The sequence below is a fragment of the Pleurodeles waltl genome, chromosome 3_1, assembly GCF_031143425.1.
Source record: "Pleurodeles waltl isolate 20211129_DDA chromosome 3_1, aPleWal1.hap1.20221129, whole genome shotgun sequence".
Classification (NCBI taxonomy): Eukaryota; Metazoa; Chordata; class Amphibia; order Caudata; family Salamandridae; genus Pleurodeles; species Pleurodeles waltl.
The window spans coordinates 1,560,543,811-1,560,558,544 of NC_090440.1; positions in this window are offsets into that span (position 1 = coordinate 1,560,543,811).

Sequence of the window (14,734 nt, forward strand, 5' to 3'; positions counted from 1 at the left end):
TCTATATAGGTTCTATTTGCCTTAAACAAGGGTATCCTGCGGTACTTTACAAACAAACACCCCATTCTAATTTCGCACGAGTTTGAACGTCGTACAAGTTGACCATGAGACAAATAATTGGGCATTACCTAATTTTGCTGTACTGGCTAGAAATGGAGCAAACTCCAACCTCTTCCATTACACTGATTTTGAAACATGCTGTAAAAATAGAAAATACACAGGATGAATAATGGCTGCTTTTGGCACATGACTGATGGGAGGGGATATATTTACAAATTACAGGGCAATGTAATCACCCATAGTGAACACTGGAGCTGCAATTGATGAACTAGGATTGAGACTTCCTCAAGAGATTGTGCAATTATAAGTCAGGTCCCGCATGGAAATGGTTCAGAAAATTTGGCAGATGTTCTAATGAAAATGAAGCATTGCTGTTGTCTGTTATTGCTGTATGTGTATTACCGAAAGGCAGAGCATTCAGATGTCTAAAGTATGGGACAAGGGGGGCTGAATCGCCGGTCTTCCACCAAACATTAAATCAGAATACAGCGTTAAAGTAGCAATTTAAATATTCAAAGTCGATTCTAATATTCCCATTGATACGGGCTTGATAATGTGAAACTGCTATTTGGTTGAGTTGTTTTTTAATTGCTATTTTATTTACATATTTAAATTAAAAATATAGATATACGCTCCATTTTAAATTTATCAGCATGGGATGTTATACTATTTGGACATAATAATTAAATGTGTTTCAAATATATATATTAAAATATGCATATTCTATATTCAGCAAACGGCCAGAGCAAACCCATGGCACACTGCTGAAACAAACTAGCTTCCTTCTCAGCGCCGACATTTTAGTTACATTACAATGGGCGTGTTTTTCCTCGTGCTTTCACCGAAATGGGGGTTGTGAAGCTTAACCGAATTGAAAAGCTCAGCAAATTTGTGTACTTTTTAATTTCTTAAAGTACAGGCCGATATCAAATATGTATTTTAGCTATGTTACACCTGATATGAAATAAAGTACCTGCTGGCAAAATCACATCACTTAGTCTCTAATTTTAAAAGTACACTGTATTTTAATACCTTTTTTAAACAGATAGCTATTTTTATGAAGCAGTACACGAGTTGTTGATGGATAAATCAGCCAAGCATGGTTAAAGAGAACCTAATCTCCAGCTGGTACCAAGCCCATTTAATTGTATCCTCTGACCTCGTCTCACCTGAGCCTGCATTACAATCATAACACAGTTCAAGTGTAAAAATGATATACTGTTTATTTTCCTTATTTTTAGGGTACCAATTACACAGTTAAACGCAGATGTTCAAATCAGAATTGCAGGCTGGAAAAGAATGAACAAATCAAACTGTTTATTTTCTTTTACAGATTTTTCAAAATAGTCAGGATCTCAAGTTCACCGTAACAAAATTATAGAATATATATTTTGCAACTATTGTAGCCAATTAATAACATGAGTACATGAACATCAGAATATACTGAGCCAAGGATAACTTTCCAATGGAACAACCTAATCCGATGTTGGTCAGTGCGGAATCCTTAAAATAAAAGCTTACACCAGTAACATACGCTCATTTGTCAGTTAGTGCTCCTGCTTAAAAGCTCAGAAATTTACTCCCATAGACTCAGAATACGTTTGGTGTAAATGTCTGACTTTTATGTAATTCACGGAGAATTCCGGCAGTACATCTTGGAGGTTGTGACTGGTGTGGCGTTCCAGGAGTAGTTATAGAAGTCTTAATACCTTCCAGGTTACTCCATTACAGAGAATTTTGCATGCATAAATATAGTTACTATGCAAGCGAGTATGTGTAAATATGCCGCTCAATAATATTTTTACTTTAGAAGGTTTTCCTGTTTATCCCTGAATAGTTCCTTATCCTGTACGGGACCCTCCCCACACCATCAATTTGTGGGATATTCTGTCCCCATTCCCAATTCAGCCTAATCCATTCGTAGACCTCATATTTTCCAACCTTATCTGGGTTGGGATTTTGCTTTAAAAGTGTCTGAACACCCACAAACTCGTGGATTTTTGGACTTAAATCTACTTTCCATTATATTTCCAATTTGCAGTGCCAAGTCAAAGTCCCTGGTCCCTCGCACCATACTGTTTTCAAATTATGTGTGATTAATTTCAGTTGCATGCACACATTAACTTTTTTTAAAGGTGAATTTACTCTTGTAAATCAGGCTGCCTGTGCCCGTATATTCAAGTGACTTGTGAATCAGGTCCTATGAAATGTAATTTTCTTCATCATATATAACCTGGGTCATTGTACATAATTTATGCAAGATTGACCGCGTCCTCATCAAAGTCTTTCGTTTTTTGTGGACAATCCATTCCTGGCACTCTGCTGCTCTAAATAAATCAGGGTTTATTTTTAAAGGTGTACATTCTGGTTGACTGTTGCTATAGTGAGGTCCCCTGCCTATATCTTCAACTACATCAGAATGAGGGAAATTAAGTGCTACATCCGGCCCACTCCATTGACTTTATGCCTAAATCATCTCTAACTCTAAAGCGTACTGTATCACTATCCCTAATACTGGCCCAAATGTAATCCTTTTCTTAATGCTTCCCTTCCCCTACCCCGCCCCTACTTGTAACTCTGTCTACTCTTTAACCTGAACCCCAACTATCACCCAATGCTTGAACACATCTCATAGCTTCAACCTATTGCTAACCATGAATGCTATCCTTACCTGAATTCTATTCACAGCCCTAACCCTATCCTAACCCTACCCTAACCAAATCTTAAAACTTCCTCTACCCCAAAATCTAACTCTAGGACTAATGCTTGCCCTATTCCTAAATTTAATTCTAACACTAAACCTTACCAAATCACCGGGTATAACCATATCCCTAAAAATAATATTATTTCTTATCCTCACACACAATCACCATTAAGTTTACCCCTTAAATTTATCTTAATTGATTCAGTGGCATTCTCAATATTAGAATTCTCAATGTAATGTCTATTATGGGAAGATAGGTTAATGCAGTGCATTTCGAGTAGGGGCACGCGCCACTTTTCTATGATGTTACTAACAGAAAGGCAATCATCTTGTTTATTTGATCAAAGATTCAAACACATAGTTGAAATTGAAATACCATATTTAATAGCCTGGTTATAATTGTTGAAATCTAAAATTGTATGTCCAGTGGTTAATACATTCACAGACAAACTCATCATTTTTTTTAACAATTTATAGAATCAGCATACTTTGGGTATAACTAGAAATAATGTAAATTACTGTAAGAAGTCAGTCAAATGCTCATCTTTTTGTGAATATGTGTATGTAATGGTGTTCATGTAGCACAAGTAAGTAACCCAAAGCTGAACAATTGACAAAGGGTATAAACCAAGGGCCAGATGTATCACCACGGCCCTTTGCGATTCGGAAATATCGATTTTTAAGAAATCGCTATTTCCGACTCGCAAAGTGCCATGTATCACATTTGCGAATCAGTAATAGCGATTTCTTAAGAATTGCAAATGCTATTACCGAATCGCAAATAGTGATATAGGCCCCATTGGGCCATATCTGCAAATTTTTTGCATTTCCAAAATTGCGAGTTCTGAACCAGGAAATGCAAACCCCCATGGTGCTGGGGAGCTAAGGCCCCCTCTGCTGCACCACAAAAGTATTTTTGGGAACATTTAAGGTGTACACACACCAAAAGGGCATGTGTGCTTTACATGTACAATTTAAAAATGCATTTTAAATGCATTTTTAAATTTTGCACATGGTTACCACCAAGTTCAACTTGGTGGTAATTAGCGATTCCTAAATGCCAAAATCGCATTTAGGAATGGCTTCATGCATGTGCTAAGAAATCGCAAATAAGGTCGCAATTTTAAAGAATCGCTATTTTAGCGATTCCTTTAAATTGCGTTCAGAATGTATTTCATACATTCTGGAATGGCATTTTGCATTCGCAAACGGGCATTCGCACCGTTTGCGAATGCAAAATGCTTTCATACATTTGCCCCCAAATCATTTACTGGGAGGCAGGTAATGAGTAAGTTTGTGCTTGACCGGGTTTTAGAAATTGAGTCTCTAGTTGGCAGATGTGTGCATCCCGTACAAGAAGTGACCACCTCCTAGTCAGTGTAAGTCAGATGCACACCCTAAATCAACCTGTGCTCACCCTGTGGTAGCTTGGCACAGAGCAGTCAGGCTTAACCTAAGAAGCAATCTTTAAAATATTTTCGCAACACTTAATTACAGTAACAGAGTGAAAGACACCACAAAAGCCTGCATGCCAGTTTACAGAAATGAAAAATGTTTATATGAGTAAAACAAAAACAAAATGATAAAATTCCAATCAATAGAAGTCGAGATATGAATTTTTAACATTTAAATGTTAAAACTGCTTAGAAGTCACAAGTGTTCAAAAGATTACTTCAGGTCACGTGGAACTGGTGCAAATCCAAAATTGAGACCTTCCCAGATGGAGGGTAGGCCAGCTACATAACCCATTTTTGTGGCTGCTGAAACAGTACCTTTGATGGAGCAAAGCATCAACATTGAGGGTACAATGTGTTGTTATTTTCTGAAATAAGCTGCAGAACCCACTTCTAAGGCCAAGGACTGGAGGGGGCACCTCAGGCAAGGGTAGGACTCACAGATTGCAGAGTCCAGCTGCACCAGGAAAGTTGCAGGATGTCTGTGATGTTCCTGAGACTGCAGAGAACAGGGGCAAGCCAACAAGTACTTGAATAATCATGGGTTCAAGGATGAAAGAACAGGTCCAGTCCTTCTCACTCCAGACAAGAAGCAACAGGAAGCAGGCCATCACAACAAAGCAAGTAGCAAAGTGGAGGTCCCTCCTACAGCACAGCACACAGCAAGCAGTAGGCTGACATAGCAATGCAGTTGAGAGTGTCAGTCCCTCCTGGAAACACAGCAGTCCTTCTTCCTGGCAGAATGTCTTTAGTTCCAGTGGAGTTCTGATTTGGTGGAGTTTGGATTCCAGGACGTATTCCCAACTGTGCCTTTGAAATAGGGAAGTCTTCAAAGAAGCCTTTAAAGATTACAAGGTCCCTGCCCTTCCTTCCCTAGGTCCAGATATTCTACAAGAGGTTATGCGGACCTTTGTGTGGGGAAAGGCACAGCCCTATTCAGGTGTAAGTGAGACAGTGTTAAGCTCCTCCCCCATCATGCCAGTTAATAGCCTTTAAAGTCAAATGTAAGCTCCCATTGTGTGTGACTGTCTAGAAGAAATGCACACAGCCCAGCCATCACCAGCCTCAGATGGTGTATTCAGAGATAGGTAGAGGCACAAAATGGTTCAAAGGTAAATTAGCTCAGAATTGCACTTTGTAAGTAAAAATCCCTCACTTTTACCTGGTGTTCCACATTCGTTCTGCGAACTCATCTTTTCAGCACGTGAAAAGCTGAGGTTGCAAAGTGTATTAATGAGTCATTAAGAGCCATGTCACATAATTATGTCCTGTCCTCCGTAAATTAATTGCACTTGGCATCTTGACTTTATTGCGTCCATTTAAAGGCCATGAATACCCTGTAATCAATTCATCAGTTGTTTTGCCATCATCTAATAATTGTTCCCATGATCACATGTATAATTTCACAGGAAATAATACAATAAAACAATAATTGCCTCTCTTACCAGTAGAGAGATAGGATCCAGACAACTGACAGACTGCCCTAGCTGTGCCTGTAGTACTGTTAGAACATGTCAGAATGTGATTGATGCGAGCCCTTATCCTGACCATTGGTGTTTGGAGGGAATGGAGACTAAGGGCTCAACTAGGTTATTTTTCATGTTATTGACTATTGTAATGTTATTGGTCTCCAATGCGTATCAGTGTGTGCTCTAAGCCTGTAGTCCTCAGTGAATGCCATGCACTTAGCTGATTAATGCAAGGGCGATGCAGCAGATATACAAACAATGTTCTCTGAGTGGGTGTAAGTCAATACTGACCTAACCACAATAAAAAAGCCCAAGGTATTTAAAAATATGAAAGGGTATTATTTATTTTTAAAGGTGGTTGACAACTGCATTTTCTAATAAATAAGGTACCCTATTGCTACTCATGTACCTACATAATGCTATTCACAAACCTATGGGCAAAGAGCTCTGCCTCCCCAATTCTTCTGTGCGGAGATCTGCACAACAGTGGCTTAGATCCTATACACAAAGGAATACATTTTAGTAGTAAATGTGGAAGAAACAAGGATGAGAGGCTGAAAGATGGGCAATACGTACCACAAAAAGAAAGAGGTTTGGGGAAATTTAGAGAGGTGTTTATGGAGGGACATGCTAATACAAACACACATATCTAAAAAAGAGTGAATGCATTGCTTGCAACAAACTATAAAGCTATAATTACAACACCACTAGAAATGTAAAAAAAGGTGTAAATGCACTCAGGTCCAGCCTTGGAGTTTGTCATGCACCATACTTGGTGACTCACAGGTACTGAAACACACTTCCATTGAAAACTATAGAATCAGAAAAATAAAATAGAAGCCCACAGGAACCAATGTTAAAATTATTAATGACAAAAGTGTGGCACACCTTAACACCGGCTGTAAGAAATTAGGTTATTGGTTGAGAGGGGTGGAAGCCCCACTCAAGCACCAACCACAATCTTTGTCAGGGTGAACCACAATGTCGGTACATTTATCTGAGCTTAAACCTCTGGTAGCTTGGCTGCAAGAGCAGTCGGGCTTAAATTTGAGGCAATGTGTAAAGTATTTATGCAGCATGCAAACAGTAATAAAATGAAAACACATCCCAAGAAAATCCCTAATTCCATTTAGAAAAAATATAGTAAATTGTAACAAATAAAATGATACAAGAACAACAAATATTCAGTACTACTGAAGATATTTAAATTTAAATTTTGGGGTTAAAATAGCACTTCAAAAAAACACAAAGTGCTCCTCATGGTCATCTGGTTGTGCAAAACAAAGAGAATGTCACACGTTCAGGCCAACCACAATGGAGCGCAGGCCGTGTACAGGGACCAGATTAGCCCTGTTGAAGAGTTACTTTCTTAAATTCAACGTGAAGAGTTCCATTTACATTGGAGAAGGCAGTGAGGAGGAGGCTTTTGGAGTGAAGAGCATGTTGAGTGACGCAGACTGTCATCGCTGGAGTGAACATCCAGTCAAGACTGGAGCTTCGCATTGGTGGTTCATCACGGACAGTCGATGTTGGTGTAAAGTGCAGGTCTCGCACTGCGGGTCGTCATGGACAGTTGCTGTCATAAAGAGCAGATCTCACCAGAACTTTGCATTGGTGGTGGTCATGGGCAGCAAAGTTTATGTGCCAACTGGCCTATTTGAGGTCTGGGGCACCTCTTAGGGATCAGGGCTATAGTAGAGGCCAGCAGCAGAGCTCAGGCAGATACCAGCAGTTCCAGGCATGTCATGTTACAGCTGGGCAGTTTCAGGGAGGCCTCTGAAGCCTATTGTGTTCCTGTTGCTCACACAGGTGGTCAACCAACTGCCCCTTGGAGTCACTCTCGGTACCCTGGGATCAAGGTACGCATGTCCAGTCATTCTTTTTTTAGATACCAAGGCAGTCCTCCAAGCAGTGGACCAGGTCTTCTGGTAGCAGGGCCGTCCTTCTTCTAAATCATCCACAGGTCCAGGAGTATTCTGAGGTCAGGTACCGCCCTTTTATCCCCAGTACCAGGCCATGAGTGGGGGAGAGTCCTTTGCTAATCTCTCCCCTTGCCTGGGTTTGGAACCGAACTAGCTAGGTTCAACAAATGACAGGCTGGCCTAGATGTGGACTGCATTTTAGTGGCAGGTAAAGTAACCTCTAGAAGTCAGGAAGTGGGTGGGTAAGCACCTAGGCTGTCCATATAAAGCTCAGTGCCACCCGCAATACATCCTACTCAAGGAAGGAACATCCTGGCCCACACCCAAACCTCTTCCATATCTGCGCCAAAATCCTATGCCTGCTTGAGGCAGGCACAACTAGATGAATTGTTTCAATATCTCCTCATTTTCCTACTTTGCATTTGTGCTGCATTGTACAACACATATACAAAGTAGGAAAAGCTTAAAGTATAGTTTTTTTTTACTGGAGGAGGCCCCTTTCAGCTCAAAATATATGCTTTAGTGAGTACAGACACCTTATGCACTATGGCCTAAGGGTATCTGTGTTTGCACATGGTTTCTAAAAGTGCACCAGTTCAGGGAGAGAGAAGAACAGTGCCACATATTAGTATAGATGGTGCTATTTTGCACTCTCCCATTGTTCCCTGCATCAAGCCCCTTTTTTCTGATTGCGGGTCCCACCGGACCTGATCCTCTTCTCCTTACTTTTTTAGAAACTTGATCTGGCCCCTTCCTCCCTCTGATCCTTCTTACATTCCCTGCCCCTTGATCCATCTTGGTCCCTTGCCTTTGTGAATCACTTCTTTGTCCATGTACCCAACAGCCCATAACCTGTTTCTTTTTACTGAGTCATCATTGGGATCCCTGTTTGACTTTCGATCAACTTCCCTTCCCTCTAACCCATTTTCTTTTTTTATTAAGAATGGTACCCCACAAACCCAGTCTGCTTTCATTTTTTTGAGAAGCCAGGTGTAGCTCATATGCACCCCCTCCTTAACCTACGCTCTTACATTCTCTGATTTCCTTTTTCTTTTATCTTTGTAGTCAATTCAGTTAATAGCCAGTTTGGCAATTCTTTAAAACAATAGTTTAGATATTTTATTTATGATGAAATGGTATTAGTTTAGTTGGTTTTTATTCAAGTTATGGTAGCTCTTACCTAGCAGCCACCTGCTTCCTGCCTCTCCCTTCTGGTCATAGCAAGCATATTGGGGGAATATACCTGACTTGCGGGTGATCCCTGAGTAAAGTGGCAGGATGCTAGTAATGAAGTACTTAGCCTTGCACATTACTTGTATGTTCAGTGACTTCTTGCTCTTTCTGCTCCTGTCAAAATTCTCATTGCTGCAGGGGGCAAATGTGTGTGCCTCACACATAACTTATGACGTGGAAATTGTGCAAGCCTGCAGAATTACACCATGGTGTCGTGGTTATTGAAAAACTCTAGTTGGGTGGATTTTGGACAACACAGCATCAAAAAGTTCACTAAATATAATAAATTGGGCACTCTGGGGTAGGCCACCTGCCAAAGCTATTTTGCCTTGAAAGCATCTTGATGCAAGCAGCTATAGTGCACACAGGACCTGTTCATGTGTGGGGATGGCCTATTTGCATAGTTTGTCTGTCTAGCACAGCCAGTGTCTTTTTCTGTCTGGTCTATTAGAACGCGTCTTCTTAGCATGTAGCGTCATAAATGTCCTCCTCTGCTTAGCCAAAAGTGTGGAACTCTCAGCCAGGAACTTCCATCCCTTATCCTTTTTCTCTTGGGCCCACAGAATACACCTGCGTCTCATTCTGGTACAGAGGGCTTCCATTTCACAAGTTTGTGCTGCATTTTCACCCTCCTTTTATAATTTGCACCTTATTCCATTGCAAGAGCCCTTTGCTGTTTTTAGGTCTATCGATATTTTACAATATTTCAAACATATATTTTGTAAATTGCAATGTAGAAATCGTTATTCACTAATTGCAATTTCTTGATGTATTGTGCGAATTTCTGATTCGATGAGCTGTTCAATTGTTGTGAATCCATGCATTGTGATGATTCTTGAATTGATTTGTGAATTTTGTGGCAAAGAATCAGTTTGTGACAGATTTGCAAGTCCCAAAGGCTCCATACATTTATAGTTTTGAATCTGTATGAACTCTGGGTTTACATTTCTCCTTATGTCACTCTACATTCTAGTCTCAACTTTCCACAGCGTCACTCATTAACTCATTAATCAGTGGCGGCCGGTAATTTTAGGAGAGGGGACGGGCGACAAGCACATTCCCACTCATTCATTCACACATGCACACACATCCATTCACAACACTCAACAACATTTAAACATACACGCTCGCACTAAACATTCATTTAAAAAACACACACACACACTTACCTTCAGCTCGGAGGTCCCAGGAGGGTTGGGACTGCTGCCTTCCCTCGTCAGCCAGTGAGGGAAGGCAGCAGTCCCAACTTCATCACAGAGTGGGATGGGGTCAGTGAGACTTCTGACCCCACCCCACTCCATGACGAGGTGTCACTGATTGACAGTCACCCAGGGCGCTTCAGGGGGTAAACCTGAAGCGCCCAGGTCGAAGTCAATGGGTGACGCTTCCCCTCATCACCGAGGGGAAGGGCCTTGAGGCACCTTTGCTGAGCCAAGGAGGTCACGCCAATAGGAGCTGTGACCTCTTCAGCCCAGCAAAGTTCAGCTCAGGCAGCCATGAATCTGCGCAAATCGCACATGTCTCGCTCCTGGCTGCCTGAGCGCAAATTGCACGTCTCGCTCCTGGCTGCCTGAGCTGAACATGAAGAGTGTCTGTCAGGCTGACCTTTGCTCAGCCTGACAGACACTCTTCATGAGAGGCAAAAGGTGGGGGCTGTGGCCCCTGTGCCCTAAAGGACAGGCTACGGCTGTCATTAATATTCAAGGACACAACGGGACTGGGTGGTGAAATAGGAGAAATAAGGTAAATGACCTGAGCAGCAGAGTAGGTGGCAAATTCACAACATTTTTGCATGACTTTATGAATCGACATCCAAACGTCCAGCTCCTGATTATTAAAGGCACAAAGGGCAGTAATTTCTCTCTCTACTAATTTATATGAATAGTCCCCCAATATTCCCCCTGTATTCCCATTTGTAAATAGCCCCGGGTACGTTTTCATTTTTTTGCATTACATAAAAAAGCAGCTCCAAGATACACACAATAATACTTACAAATTCGGAATTAATTGCTGTTTATGTTATATGCGTCTCACCACTGCCATTTGACATAAAGATAATATGATCGAAAACGCATTTTATAATACAGCACATTACTAAATATGCCCGTGGGATTGCTGCAACGATTCTTTGTGCCACCCGAAGAGCTGAAGGGTTAATTTCGCTTCAGTCGCTTGAAATAACATACTATCTTATGTCACTAAACAAAAAAACGCATGCTTTAAAAAGAAGATATTTCTGGTCAAATGAACGAGTTTAAGTTTAAGAACAAGCAACAGTTTCCTTTGGCAGAATGAGCAGCATAATTACTAATGACTTTTTGTCCATATTTATTAACTGCCTCCATTTACACATGTAGAGTTAACTTCTGATTAAACAGTAATTAATTGCCCATACTAATTCGGTATTTAACAGCACTAATACAATTCCCCGTGAGATGAAAAGTAACTATTAACTAAGGCACCTCCTTAGCATCTTGTTCTCATTATGCAGTTCATCAGGCACTGTGAATGCGGAGTAGTCCAGACTGAGTCTAGGCGAATTATGTTAGGTTTCAAGTAGTAATGCCTCACAATTATGCAGTAGAAATTGTTAGGTAGATGAAAGCTACGGAACAAAAAAAATTACTATGAGATGCCTCTACACTGGAAGCAGACTTTCACATGCCGATACAAAGAATATATTTTTCAACAATTTAAACAATCAAAATGTTACAAAGAAGAAAAAATGTAATAAAAGATCCCATTGAGAATTTTCAAAAATATCTTTGGAGACTGAGTTTACCCAAAGATTTATTTATAAAGCAGTACACGGATATTTTCCAAGAAACAGGGTTTAACTCATAAGCTAGAAATGTTACACTAGGGAGTTTTCTAAAGCTCGCAGTATCATTTAGAATATATAGAGAGAATTAATTTAAATCCCCATGTAAGGAATCCTTTAAAATAAGAAATCCAGGACATTCGCACAATACCCTCTCCATCTAATACTGAGCTGTTGGTGGCTATTTCCTAGGCCTGCCAGGATGCAGATCAAACTGGGGTAAGCGATCAGGGATTAGCCCATCTGTTTTCCGTGAGGGTGAAGACTTGGGCATTTTTAAACTCTGATATTAGTCTGGGGCCTTATGTTGTAGCTACTGGTAATGTGTACTTTTTCCATCTTATCCATCTAGTCTAAATTTGTCTTACTCGGATATAAACTGGATTAAACAATTGGGATTTTCTGCAGCCGTCAGCATTTGTTATTAAGTCTGCAGTAACTTCAGAAAGTAGCCACGTGCTCTATCCATTATTTTATAGAGACTTTATGTGTGATACGTTGCTCATTGCATGGCCAGGGCGTTCCAAGGAGAAAAAGTCAAGCGTATCAACCTAACAGAATCAGCATTCTTCTTCAGTAAACCAATTAAAGGTCACATTTTCACAGAGCCCGTTTTGCGTCTGTTGTTTTCTGTCCTAACTCGTCTGCTGTGGAGCTATTTACTTACCGAGTGAAGATGTGTTTCAAATGTGTTTACTTTTCACAATACACTAACAAACTATTTATTTTCCTAGGTTGATGTCATTAGGTTTGACTTGGTTCAACTGACCCCACCTATTGTCAATGCCAAGAGATGTTGGGGTAAATTATGGTTATTAAATGCAAACACAAGAAACATACTGTGGGTATACACACACCATCACACAACACTCCACCTCAGCACTTCAATCATCTCCCCACATCCATCAGATGAAGCGCATCCATCTATAAATAACTGGTTGCAGATGGAGACCACTTTCTATTGCAGGTCGTCATTTCATCAAGTGCTCTGCCAGGATTGGATTTAGAATAGATAAATAATTGCACTATGCCAATATTACTCATCCTAAAGTCAAAGGCCCTATCAAGAAGAACTGGGACGTTTTGTTTGTTCTGTGTGTTTGATAGTATGAGTATGTAGTTTGGCATACACAGTTGTAGCATGCCTTGGATTTGGTGAGTGTTTCTTGCTAAAAGATTCAATTTGCTCTAGTGCATTAATACCACTTCCAGAATGGACCGATTACATAACCTGTCTACATTATTTCAATTTGCACCAATGTGGTGTTTTTCAACGTGTTCTACTATAAAAGTGCATTAATTATCTACATTTCAATTTGGTGTGATCAATGCTATTTGACAGCAAAAATTAATATCAATATTTTCTCAAACAAGGGGGCTCATTTTTCTGAGTTTCCTGCAGCATTTAACAACAGAACTGCTTTTTGCATGTCAATTTACACCTCATGGCACATAGGGGGTCATTTTGAACTCAGCGGTCTTTTTGAAAGACCGCCGAGGGACCGCCGTGCTGAAGGTTTTCCGCTCGGTGTATTATGACTGTTGGCAGCTCTCCGTCCTTTTTCGGATGGAGAGCCGCCAACAGCCATACTGGCGGGCGGCAGGGAAGTGGAGGTTGCAGTTCGTCACCACGTGACCACGTCAACAGAACACCGCCCACGGAATCACGTCCTGTGATTCGGCGTGGCGGTGTTCTGTTGACGGTGTGGTGTCGGCGGAGCAGCCCCCATGGATCCCGTCCACTCCCGGAGGATCGACGGACCAGGTAAGTCAATCGTCCATTAGGGGAGGGGGTGGGGGGTTGTTGTGTGTTATGTGCATGCATGGGGGTGTGCGTGTGTGTATGTAGAGGGGGTGTGTGAGTGTGTGTATGCTTGCGGGGGTGTTGTGTGTTTGGGAATGAGTGCATGTATGTCTGTGGGTATGTCTGTATGGATGTGTGCGTGTATGTTCGAATGTGGGTGTGTGTGTCTAACTGTGTGTGTGGATGTTGGCATGTATGTCGGTGTGTGTGCGTGTATGTGTGTTGGTGGTGCCTGCGTGCGTGTCGTGTGTGATTGAGTGATGTCTAATGTTGGGGGTCGGGTTGGGGACAGGGTCCTGCCACCTTTGGGGGGTGGCAGGGGTGGTGGGCGGTGTAGGGGAGGGAGTCGGGGTGGGGGTGGGGGCTGGGGGAGACCTATATCAGGGAAGGAATTCCCAGACACTGATAGTGCTTACCGCCATGGATTTCATGGCAGTTCCAAACCGCATGAAATCCATGGCGGTCAGCCGGGTCCAAATACCGCCGGCGGTATAGTGACGACCGGCGGGCTGGAGACCCAGGTCTCCAGCCCAGCGGTCGTCTCCCCCCTGGTGGGTGGAACGGAGAAGCGACGGATGACCATGGCGGTAACCACCATGGTCATAATTGCAAAAAAAAGACCGCCAGCCTGTCTTACCACCGCTTCTCCGCCGTCCACCAGGGTCGTAATGACCCCCATAATTTGGTGTTTGCAGTACTCCTATGCCCAATACTCATATCCAAATGTCCACAGAATGCATACCAAATTAGGTAATCTAAGTATCATGCAATGGCTTGATAATGCAAATTGCTCAATTGAGTCTAATTTATGCATAGATGGTATTTAACACATTTAATGTAAGTGAACAAAAGTGATTTAAAATATTACAACCGCCAAATACTGCTCTTCTTTGACAGAAATGTTTCTCTTAAATAAGGACCTGCCAGTTGATTATCTATTTGTGTCCCAGTATGTTTTACCATCATGCAGTCAATTGTTTCATATTTTATGTACCAACTGATTATTACGTGAATGTTAATGAAGTTCACATTTTAAATTGTGAACACAAACATTGTGACCAGGTTTGGGAAAATGTAAGCATTTTTTGTGGTGAGTACAAGGGATACTCAAGTCTAATAACACATTAGTTACCCCATGACACTAATTCACATGACTTTAAAAGGTATAAAAAAAATGAAACTATCATTTTAATTTTCATATTTTAATGAAACGCCGGCACTACCTGATGTCAATGGCATACCTTCACAGGACTTAAAATTCCTCCTC